This window comes from Oryctolagus cuniculus, chromosome 4, assembly GCF_051225735.1.
Source record: "Oryctolagus cuniculus isolate XC-2025 breed Fujian yellow rabbit chromosome 4, ASM5122573v1, whole genome shotgun sequence".
NCBI lineage: Eukaryota > Metazoa > Chordata > Mammalia > Lagomorpha > Leporidae > Oryctolagus > Oryctolagus cuniculus.
Window position 1 is genome coordinate 113,915,777 of NC_142870.1, and position 10,964 is coordinate 113,926,740.

The window sequence follows — 10,964 nt, forward strand, 5'->3', positions numbered from 1 at the left end:
CTATTCAGAGTCATTTCTGAGTCCATATGCTTTTTGGGATTTTTTAACATAATTCTGTAGTGAATGTTTTTGTATTTTGATAGTTACTGCATTGAATCTGCAGATTGTTTTAGGTTGTATAGACATTTTAATGATATTAATTCTTCCAAATTATAAGCAAGGGATATCATTCTTTTTTTCTTTCCTTGATTTGTATCATCGATGTCTTATACTTTTCATAGTAGAGGCCTTTCATTTATTTGGTTAAATTTACTCTCAAATTTTTGAAATTTTTTGTAGCTTTTGTGAATGGGATTTCTTATTTCTGTTTTAGTGAGATCATTGTTGGTGTATGAAAATGATACTTTTTATGTTGATTTTTTATCCTGTGACTTTACAGGGTTGATTTATCAGTTCTTACAGGTGTGTGTGTATGTATGTGTGTGTGTGTGGAGTATTTAGTATTTTCCATGAGTAACATCATGTCATCTGCATATATGAGAAATTTGACTTATTCCCTTTCAATTTCAATGCCCTTTATTTATTTTATCCTTCCTACCCTGATTGCTCTTGCTAATGCTTCCATTACTATATTCAATTTGAGTGGTGGGAATGGACATCAATTTTCTTGTTCTTGACCTGATATTGGCTATTGGTTTATCAAGTATAGCCTTTATAAATTTTGAAGTATGATTCTTCTATATCTAATTTGTTGAGGGTGTTTCATGAAGGAATGTTGAATCTTACCAATTCTTTCTCTGTATGTATTGAGATTATCATATGGTTTTTGTTATTTATTCTTTTGATGTGAGTTATGATGTCTATTGACTTTTTTATTTCTTTTTTTTTTTTTTTTTTTTTTGACAGGCAGAGTGGACAGTGAGAGAGAGAGACAGGGAGAAAGGTCTTCCTTTGCCATTGGTTCACCCTCCAATGGCCGCTGCAGCCAGCACGCTGCGGCCGGCGCACCGCACTGATCCTATGGCAGGAGCCAGGCACTTATCCTGGTCTCCCATGGGGTGCAGGGCCCAAGCACTTGGACCATCCTCCACTGCACTCCCTGGCCACAGCAGAGAGCTGGCCTGGAAGAGGGGCAACTGGGACAGAATCCGGCGCCCCGACCGGGACTAGAACCCGGTGTGCCGGCACCGCTAGGCGGAGGATTAGCCTATCGAGCCACGGCGCCGGCCCGTCTATTGACTTTTAATGTTGAAACATCTTTGCATCTTTGGGATATATAACTTTCAATTGTGGTATATGATCTTTTTGATGTATTGCTGGGTTTGGTTTGCTAATATTTCGCTAAGAATGTTTGAATTTATGTTCATCAAGGATATCTGTTTGTAGTTTTTATTGTTGTTGTTGTCTACCTGTTTTAGTTATCAGAATGATGGTGGCCTCATAAAAAAAAATGGACATAGTTAAACCCTTTACAAATTCTGTAATAGTTTGAAAAGTATTGGAGTTGATTCCTCCTTAAGTATTTTGTTGAATTCCACAGTAAAGCTATCATGTCTTGGAATTTTCCTCAGTGAATGATCTTTAGTTAACTTCTTCATTCTCCATGCTTGTTATGATACTATTTAAATTTTCTGAAACTTTTTTAAAAGATCTTTTTTTGAGTTTTTCCCTTTTTTCTGCTTTGTTAGTCTGGCCAAAGGTTTGCCTATTTTGTTTATCTTTTGCCCCCAAAAGCTTTGCATTTTGTTGGTTTTTTGCATTTTTTTCCATCTCAATTTCATTTATTTTTGTTTTGAGTTTTCTGATTTCTTACTTTTACTCTTTTTGGGTTTGGATCATTCTTGTCTTCCAACACTCTTGAAATGTTTCATTATATATTTTATTTTAGAAATTCATTTTTAAAATGTCTATTGTGGTAAGCATCTGTCTTTTAATTAAAGATTAATGATTTATTTATTTATCTGGAAGTACAGGTAGAGAATGAGAAAAAAGAGAGAAGAGGGAGAGGGAGAGAGAGGGAATCTTCTCTCTGTTGGTTCTTTTATTTTTTTTTCCCCAAGATGATGACAACAGTCCAGTGGAGTCAGGCTGAAGCATAGAGCCTAGAACTCCATCCAGGTCTCCACAAGGGTGCAAGGGTCCAAGACATCTTCCCCTGCTTTTCCATGCAAATTAGCAGGGAGTTGGAATGGAATTGGAGCAGCAAGGACTTGAACTAGTTCTCATATAGGATTCTGGCATCAAATACAGCAGCTTAAACTTCTGCACCACAACTCTGAACATAAACATCCCTCTTACTACTGCTTTTGCTATATCCCATGGGCTTTTATGTGTTGTATGTCCATTTTCTTTCACTTCAAGAAAGTTTTTTATTTCCTTTTTCTTTTCTTCAGTGACCCATTGGTCATTCAGTGGCATGTTTTATTTCAATACATTTTAAAATTTTCTATTATTCTTGTTTATTTCTAGTATTATTCATTTTTGGTCTGAGAAAATACATTGTATAATTTTGAACTTTTTGAAACTTCCTGAGACTAGATTTGTGGCCTACTTTATGTCCTATCCTAGAAATTGTTCCATATGCTGATAAGAAGAATGTTTATCCTGTAGGTGTGGTGAATGTTCTATAAATGTCTGTTGTGACAAGTTGTTCAATGGTATGATGCATCTTTGTTGATTTTCTGTCACAATGATTTTTCCATTGATGACAGTGCAGTGTTGAATTCCTGACTCCATCTATTGTTCTACTTACTTGTTTAAGCTTTTCATCTATGTTCTCTTGCATCTCATTGGATTTCCTTAGGATCATTGTTTGAATTCTTTTTCAAAAATCTCATGTGTTACTTTCAGATTAGGATCTATTTTTGAAAAAAAAAAAAACCTGCATTCTTTTAGAGGTGTCAATGTTTGTTTGCTTCTTTGTGTCTCCTGTGTCCCTCTGTTGATGTCTGTGCATCCAATGTAATGGCTACTTTTTATGGGTTTGTGTGTGGAGTAGGAATCATGAGAAAATTCTGTTTTTTGTTTAGTTAGAATAAGGGTTAGTCAGTTGGGTTGTTGATATGACTTTGGTTAGAGTAAGTGCAATAAAAAAAGTTTCCTGATGACTATAGCTATATTTATGGTGTTATGGGTCACAGAGGGGATTGTACCTTGTTCTTACAGATAACCATGAATATTGTGAATGATGCTGGGGTCTCAGACTCCTCAGATTGTAAGACATAGATGGGACTGTCAGTAGGTCCTGGTGTGTGGGAATGACTAATGTTGGAGACTATAGCAGCCAGGGCCCAACACCTAGTACAGAAAGGTTAAGGGGATTGTGACCCAGTCCCTCAGGGTAAATATAAGTTATGCTGAGGATTTCTCACTGACAGTTGTGGTAGCTTCTTCCCTAGGTTCTGAAGAGTACATTATAACGACTAATTGGAATGTAGTACTAATAGAGTCTTTCAGCCGGGTTACACGGTTTCCTAGGTTTCAGAGAGTAACAGGTTTTTTTTTTCCCCCCCCAGGGATTATGGACTGGCAGTAATCCGTCTGGAGCAGAGGAATCTGGGCAGATCCCTTTAGACCCTAGAGGTGAGTACAAATTAATTCAAGAGTTACAGCACCAGTAGAAAGAGTCCCAGAGTTCCAGGATACAAAGAAGATTGCTCTGTTTCCATGGGGCATGAAAGAGTAATGCTGGGCTGCGTTCTCTGGCCTCCCAGCATCTTGTGGTAAGAACTGAAGAAGATACTGCTTTCAGTCTACTTCTCTGGGATTGTGTATGAGCTGCTGCTGCTGAACAGCCCAAGAAGCCATTGGGAATTTCTCCAATGGCACAGAGCAAGCAGGTATACCACCTGCAATTGTGCCGATAACTCGCATGGCTGTAGGCTTCACACGGGTCTGCTCTCTGCTGTGAAAATGGCCCTTGCTGGCTCTGGGACCTCTGGCAGCAAACCAGTTGCTTGCTTTTTTCTATGATAAGTGGGGTTGAGCGCCTTCTCTGCAGCACCTCAGGTCTTGAACCTTGGAGGAAGAGGGGGATGTGGGTTCCTTCTTTGTCGCAAAGCAGTCACTCTGAACACATTAAACCCTTTAGACTTGATTTAAAGTCAGTGAGGACCTACCCTTGTCGTTAAGGACATCAGCCTGCAGCAATGAGAGGGACCATGGCACTTTATGTTTGCCTTTTCTTGGTAAGATAACATCCCCCCAACAGGGGAGCTGGGAAGGAGACATGGGCTGTGGCAACAGCGGTGTGCTTTTCTCCTGTCTCTTCACTGGCCTTCAGAATCTCTGTGCTGTTTGCAGTTCTCATCACTTCCTTACTGAAGTTTTTCAGTCTCTTTAGTTCTAATATTTTATTTTATATAATATACACATGGCAAGTTTTCAGCAAGATGGCATTCTCCAGCTAGGGAGCATGGATAAGAGTGGCAGGCAGAGGCATCAGGCAGTGGTAGTGACAATGGTGGTGGCGACATCTTTGTTTATCTCTCAATCTGCTTTTTGGAGTCTCTGTGCCATTTACAGTTCTCATCACTTCTCTGTTGAAGTGCGCCTTCATCCAATCTCTTCAATTCTAATGGCTTAAATACAGAATCTTTTTCTTAATAAGATGGTTTCCTTCTGTGAGGGTGCTGGGTTAGATGCAATGGCAACAGTAATAATCTTTGATTGTTTTTCTCTGATAGTTTTCAGTCTTCATGATATTTGTGATTGCCATCCATTCTTTACAAAAGCTTTTCCTAAAATAATGTTTTGGAAATATGGCTCTTCCTTCATTGTGCTGGAATTGTCTCCTATCTGAGGTTAACGCAGATCCTCTCTATTCATTTTGGGAATCTCCTTTTCTTCCACATAAAATCACTTTAATTTAATGTATCTTTAGCTGAAGAAATTCAACTTATGGATTTTTTTCAAAATTTTTCTACTACAATCTTTTTTAGTCTCATGTATAAGAAATTTCACTCACTCAACAGATATTTTATCTTTTTATCTTGGAAGTTCTATAGTTATAGGTTATAATCTTACATCTCTTTCTTTTAAAATATGATTCAAACTTTACATTTACTCTTTCTTATTTGCATATGTGTATTGAAAACTTCTTTTAAGGATATATTTATTTATTTGAAAGGTAGAGTTAAAGAGCAAGAGGAGGGATAGAGAGAGAGAAAGAGCGAGAAAAAGAGAGGGAGAGAGATATCTTCCATCCACTTGTTCAAACCCCAAATGGCCTCAACAGCTAGGGCTGTGCCAGCCGGAAGCCAGGAGCCAGGAGCTTTTTCTGGATCTCCCATGTGGGTGCAGCGGCCCAGGTAATTGGGTCATCCTCTGCTTCTTTCCCAGGCCTATCAGCAGGGAGCAGCCAGGACTGAAACCAGTGCCCATGTGAGACGCCTGCCTTGCAGGCTGAGGCTTAACTTACCGTGCCACAGCACAGGCCCCTATTGAATCCTTATAGTACTGAAATTACATTGAATTCAAATTATCTTCTGAATTATTTTTGCATCATTATATACGATTGGACAAAGAAACTTTCACTGACTTTTGGAATTTATTTTTTCTCTTTTATATCTTTCTACTTGGTGCCAATAATTGTACCATCAAAATTACTGCATCTTCCTGATAATTGTTGAAGTCACATTTCTAATTCCTCTGATTTTGTCAAGTTTCAATGTTGTTTTGGCTATTGTCAGGTTTTTCAATGTCTATATAAATTGTAGTAACAACTTGAGGATTTGTATAAGAAAGCATACAAATAATTTGCATGGAATTCTGTCAAATAGAAGAGAATTAATTAGGAGAGAATTGATGTCTGACCAATATTAAGTCAGAATTGATGTCTGAGCAATACTTACCAATATGTTCAATGACATATCTATCCACTAAACGAGGACCTGTAACTTTTGTCACCAATTCATTGTATAAGTAATATTTAATGTATAACATCATATGTAATTATATTTATCTCTAGTTTTTCATATTGAGCAGTGCTATTGTAAATGACAACATATGAGTCTCAAATTCCACTTTTCTGGCCAATATATAAAATTACAATGGTTTTTATGTATTTATCTTGCATTCTGTAAGCTTACTTAACTTACTTATTATTTATAGTGGCTTTTCTGAAGGTTCAAGGAGGGTTTTGTTTAAGTTTTTTATGTGATTTGTTAATAAAGGTTTCGATTTTTCATTTTAAATGTGAATTATTTTTCTTTCTTTTTTTTTTTTTTTTGCTTATGTATCCTGAGTAAAACATCCAGTATCATGTTAAATAAAAAGGGAATAGGTATCTTTACTCTGTTCCTCATGAGGTATAAAGCATGCAATCATGTCTCATTAAGTACAGTATTAACTATAGATTTTTCATTGAAACCATTTGTCTCTGAGTTATCTTTTCTTTCTAGTTTTCTGATAATTTTTTGTAAAGAGTGGATGCTGGAAGTTCTCAAATGCACTTTCAAAATTTCATGGGATAATCACATGCATTTTCTTGCTGATGTGTTAGATTGCCTTTTTTAACATCTTAATTGAAATATTCACATAATACACAGCTCACTCATTTTGAGTGTATGCTTTAAAAATTTTGTAGCTATCATCACTTTCTATTTTAGAAGAATTTTAAGAACTACAAGAAAAGAAATAACCCTGCATTCTTAAGCCATCACTCCTCATCTACTAATCCTTTCTCCAGCTCCAAGAAAGCATATTTTATGTTATTATGGATTTGAATATTCTACACATTTCACATCAATGTAATCATACTATATGTAGTACTGTTTCACTGACTTCTTTCTATTAGTATAATGTTTTTAAGGCTCATCCATGTTGTAACTTTCATCATTTTTCCATTTCCTTTTATTTTTTTAACGTTTATTTAATAAATACAAATTTCCAAAGTACAGCTTTTGGATTACAATGGCTTTTCTCTCCCATAAACTCCCTCCCACCCGCAACCCTCCCATCTTCTGCTCCCTCTCCCATTCCATTCACATCAAGATTCATTTTTAATTATCTTTATATACAGAAGATCAATTTAGTATATACTAAGTAAAAATTTCAACAGTTTGCATACACACAGACACACAAGTGTAAAGTACTGTTTGAGTACTAGTTATACCAGTAATTCACATAGTGCAACACATTAAGGACAGAGATCCTACTTGGGGAATAAGTGCACACTGACTCCTGTTGTTGACTTAACAATTGGCACTCTTGTTTATGGCATCAGTAATCACCCTAGGCTCTTGCCATGAGTTGCCAAGGCTATGGAAGTCTTTTGAGTTTGCCAACTCTGATCTTATTTAGACAAGGTCATAGTAAAGGGGAAGTGCTCTCCTCCCTTCAGAGAAAGGTACCTCCTTCTTTGATGGCCTGTTCTTTCCGCTGGGATCTCACTCGCAGAGATCTTTCATTTAGGTCCTTTTTTTTTTCTTTGCCAGGGTGTCTTGGCTTTCCATGCCTGAAATACTCTCATGGGCTTTTTAGCTGGATCCAAATGCCATAAGGGCTGTATCTGAGGCCAGAGTGCTGTTTAGGACATCTGCCATTCTATGAACCAAACGGACTGTGTATACTGCTTCCCATGTTGCATTGTTCTCTCCTTTTTAATATATCAGCTAGTATTAGCAGACATTAGTCTTGTTTGTGTGATCCCTTTGACTCTTAATCCTATCATTATGATCAATTGTGAATGGACACTGATCACTTGGACTAATGAGATGGCATTGATACATGCCACCTTGATGGGATTGAATTGGAATCCCCTGGTTTCTAACTCTACAGTTTGGGGCAAGTGCAATTTCCTTTTATTGACAAATAATATTGCAAAATATGAATATAACTCCACACACTTGATCTTAGTCAAAAAGCCGAGAAGTGATGGATATATCTCACATTGTTTATTCATTCAACATCTGATAGAAATTTGGAATGTTTCTACCCTTTGGCTATAATAAATAATGCTGCTATGAACATCCATGTACAAATTGATGTACCTACATAAATTTATATTTTTTCTGAGTTAGATACATACCCAATAATGAAATTTTGAGTTATTTGATAACTATCAGTTTAGCCTTTGAAATTGTTATAAATCTGCTTTCAAATGGTTTGCAATATTTGAATCTCTTGAGCATTTTATAACTGAATTATTTGTCTGCATATTCATTGACTTGGTGGGATTTAGGTAAGGATTGTATTAAATTTATATATCACTTTTGTTAAATTTTGAGGTCAATTGCCAATTAACAATATTGATTTTTGTAATCAAAGGACATAGTTTTTTGTTTTAATTAGATATTTAACATTTTTCAATAATAATTTGTAGTTTTTAGAATATATATTTTGACTTTTTAAACAAATTTATTCTGAAAATTTGTGTTTAAGCTATGATAAATGGGATTTTTTTTTTTTTTTGACAGGCAGAGTGGACAGTGAAAGAGAGAGAGAGAGAGAGAAAGGTCTTTCTTTACTGTTGGTTCATCCCTCAATGGCTGCTGCGGCCAGCGCACTGTAGCCAGCACACCGCGCTGATCTGAAGCCAGGAGCCAGGTGCTTCTCCTGGTCTCCCATGTGGGTGGGTGCAGGGCCCAAGGATTTGGGCCATCCTCTATTGCACTCCCGGGCCACAGCAGAGAACTGTACAAGAAGAGGAGCCACCAGGACAGAATCCGGCACCCTGATGGGGACTAGAACCCGGTTTGCAGCACCGCAGGCAGAGAATTTAGCCTATTGAGCTGCCGCGCTGGCCTGGGATAATTTTCTTAATTTCAGTTTCAGTTTGCTCACTGTTGTTGAATAAAGATAATTTTTTTTTGGTATCTGGACTTTGTAAATTCCTTTCATTAATTTTCTAGTATTTTAATGAAATACTTATATCTTTATAATATTTGACTATAAGATTATACCATCTATTTAGATAAATAATTTTGTTTCTACTTTTAATGCAATTATAAATTCTATAATTTTATTATCTAATGAGTGTACTGCATACAGTGTAATGTTGAATAGAAACACATTGTATTTTTCCAGATTTTTGGAGAGCAGGGTGGACTAATATCTTTGACATTTAAGTAAGGTAATAATGACAGATTTTTCATTAATGCCTTTTATCATATTGAAGGTCCTGTTTACATTCTGTGTTGAGTGCTGTCTTTTAAAATAGTGTTGAGCTGCATCAAATGTTCTTTCTGCATCTATTAAAAAATGTATTTGTACTTTATTCTATTTACGTGATCTGTGATATTGTTTTTTAGATATTAATACAACTTTGCATTTTATTATTGATGTAGTATTTTATACAGTTTGCAAGGGTTTTAGTGAGGAATTTTGTATGTCCATTTGTAAGGGATATTGTCCTGTAAATTTTGTGTGATGTCTTCACCTGTAATAATAAGTTATATGTTTATGTGATTTTTGGACTGTATGTGATTTTCGCTACAGCTATAGGTTAAATATGTTACAATTCCGGCTAGTGTCTATCTTCTTTCTGTTTTCCTAGAGTTTGTTTCTTAAATGGGACGTTAGCCTTGACATCCATTCAACCTTAATCCATGGTAATAAAGTGAGTACCTGATTTATGCAGTGGTAAGGGGTCAATGGGAACAGAGTCTTCAATGATTAAGTCACAGTCTTTTAGTGCACCTGTGTCCCTAGGTTATGACCCTCACAAGTGCTTCTGAGCTTTTTCCTTTTTTTCTCATCTTTTTTTTTCTCATTCCTTAGTTAAATCAGGGAGGACTTAGGGGGAAGAAATTAAGTAATTGTGTGTAAACCTTCGCCTACACCAAAAGCAAGCTGGAACTGGAGTTGGCTAGTTCCTTCTCCCACACCAAGGGCTTGGAAAGGCTAGCGTTAAATATTTCTCTTCCTCCTGATCAATTAGGCTGTGGAAAAATATTTTCATTTAAGGGCAATCATTGTAAAAGAGAAATAATGTGTGCTGGGCATAAATTAAAACGATGATGTTTTCCCTTCTGCTGCCTGAAGCAAGAAAGGATGTGCTTTGATCTTCCCAGTGAGAAAGCGGTAGGGCTCCTGTAGGTAAAATTTATAAATGTTCCCTTTTACCCTGCTGTCCTGAAGACTAGGCCGCAGTTTATTTTTATTTTCTTTTTTTAACCCATCAAGTTAGTCCACACTAAACTTCCAGAAATCAGTCAATTACACAAGGAATATTCCAACCAGCACTGGATGTGACTTGGTGCAGCTTCCAAATTCTGTTCCCCAGAGTTTGCTTGTCATCGTCAGTTACTGGTGATCTGTAGTTCAAGTACGCACATACAAAGGAATTTCAAAAATTTTGTGGGAAATGAAATGCAAAGTTAATTTCATTTTGGTGCATAAGTGTTTGAAATATGTGCATAACATTTTAATAATATTCATTTATATGAACATTTTGAAGATGCTTCATATGCAGGAATTTGAAAAAATGGCATAAGAAAGAAAAACACATTTTCCAAGAACCTTTTGAAGTTCTTTGTATCACTTAGTTGTCAGTGCAATGTTTTCTTTATAATTTCAGTTATCTAATGAATCTAAGATGAGTTGTTAGATTTCATAGTGTTTTGCATTTTCTTGTGAAGAAGAGAGGACATTTTTTTTTTTTTTTTTTTGACAGGTAGAGTTATAGACAGTGAGAGAGAGAGAAAGGTCTTCTTTCTGTTGGTTCACCCACCAAGTGGCCACCACAGCCGGAACTACGCCAATTCAAAGCCAGGAGCCAGGTGCTTCTCCTGGTCTCCCATGCAGGTGCAGGGCCCAAGGACTTGGGCCATCCTCCACTGCCCTCCCGGGCCACAGCAGAGAGCTGGACTGGAAGAGGAGCAACTGGGACTAGAACTGGCACCCGTATGGGATGCCGGCACCACGGGTGGAGGATTAGCCAAGTGAGCCACAGTGCTGGCCCTGAAGAGAAGACTTTTAAACTCCTTACATGTTTTATCAGAAACTTGAATTTCTAACTTTCAAAAGATATTTTGTAAGGTTTAATTGTTAAATTTTGGCAAAGAACTTCTGTATCTACTATC

General features: G+C 36.7%; 1 long non-coding RNA gene across 1 annotated transcript in view; it reads left to right on the forward strand.

The window, feature by feature from the left end:
- The window catches only part of LOC149127080 (uncharacterized), a 28,968-nt gene extending 20,242 nt beyond the window's left edge, over positions 1-8,726 (forward strand). Inside the window, exons 2-3 of the long non-coding RNA XR_016232583.1 lie at positions 3,456-3,522; positions 8,358-8,726. This is a non-coding gene — a long non-coding RNA (uncharacterized LOC149127080). The remainder of the gene's footprint in view (positions 1-3,455; positions 3,523-8,357) is intronic.
- The last annotated feature ends 2,238 nt before the right edge of the window (positions 8,727-10,964 follow it).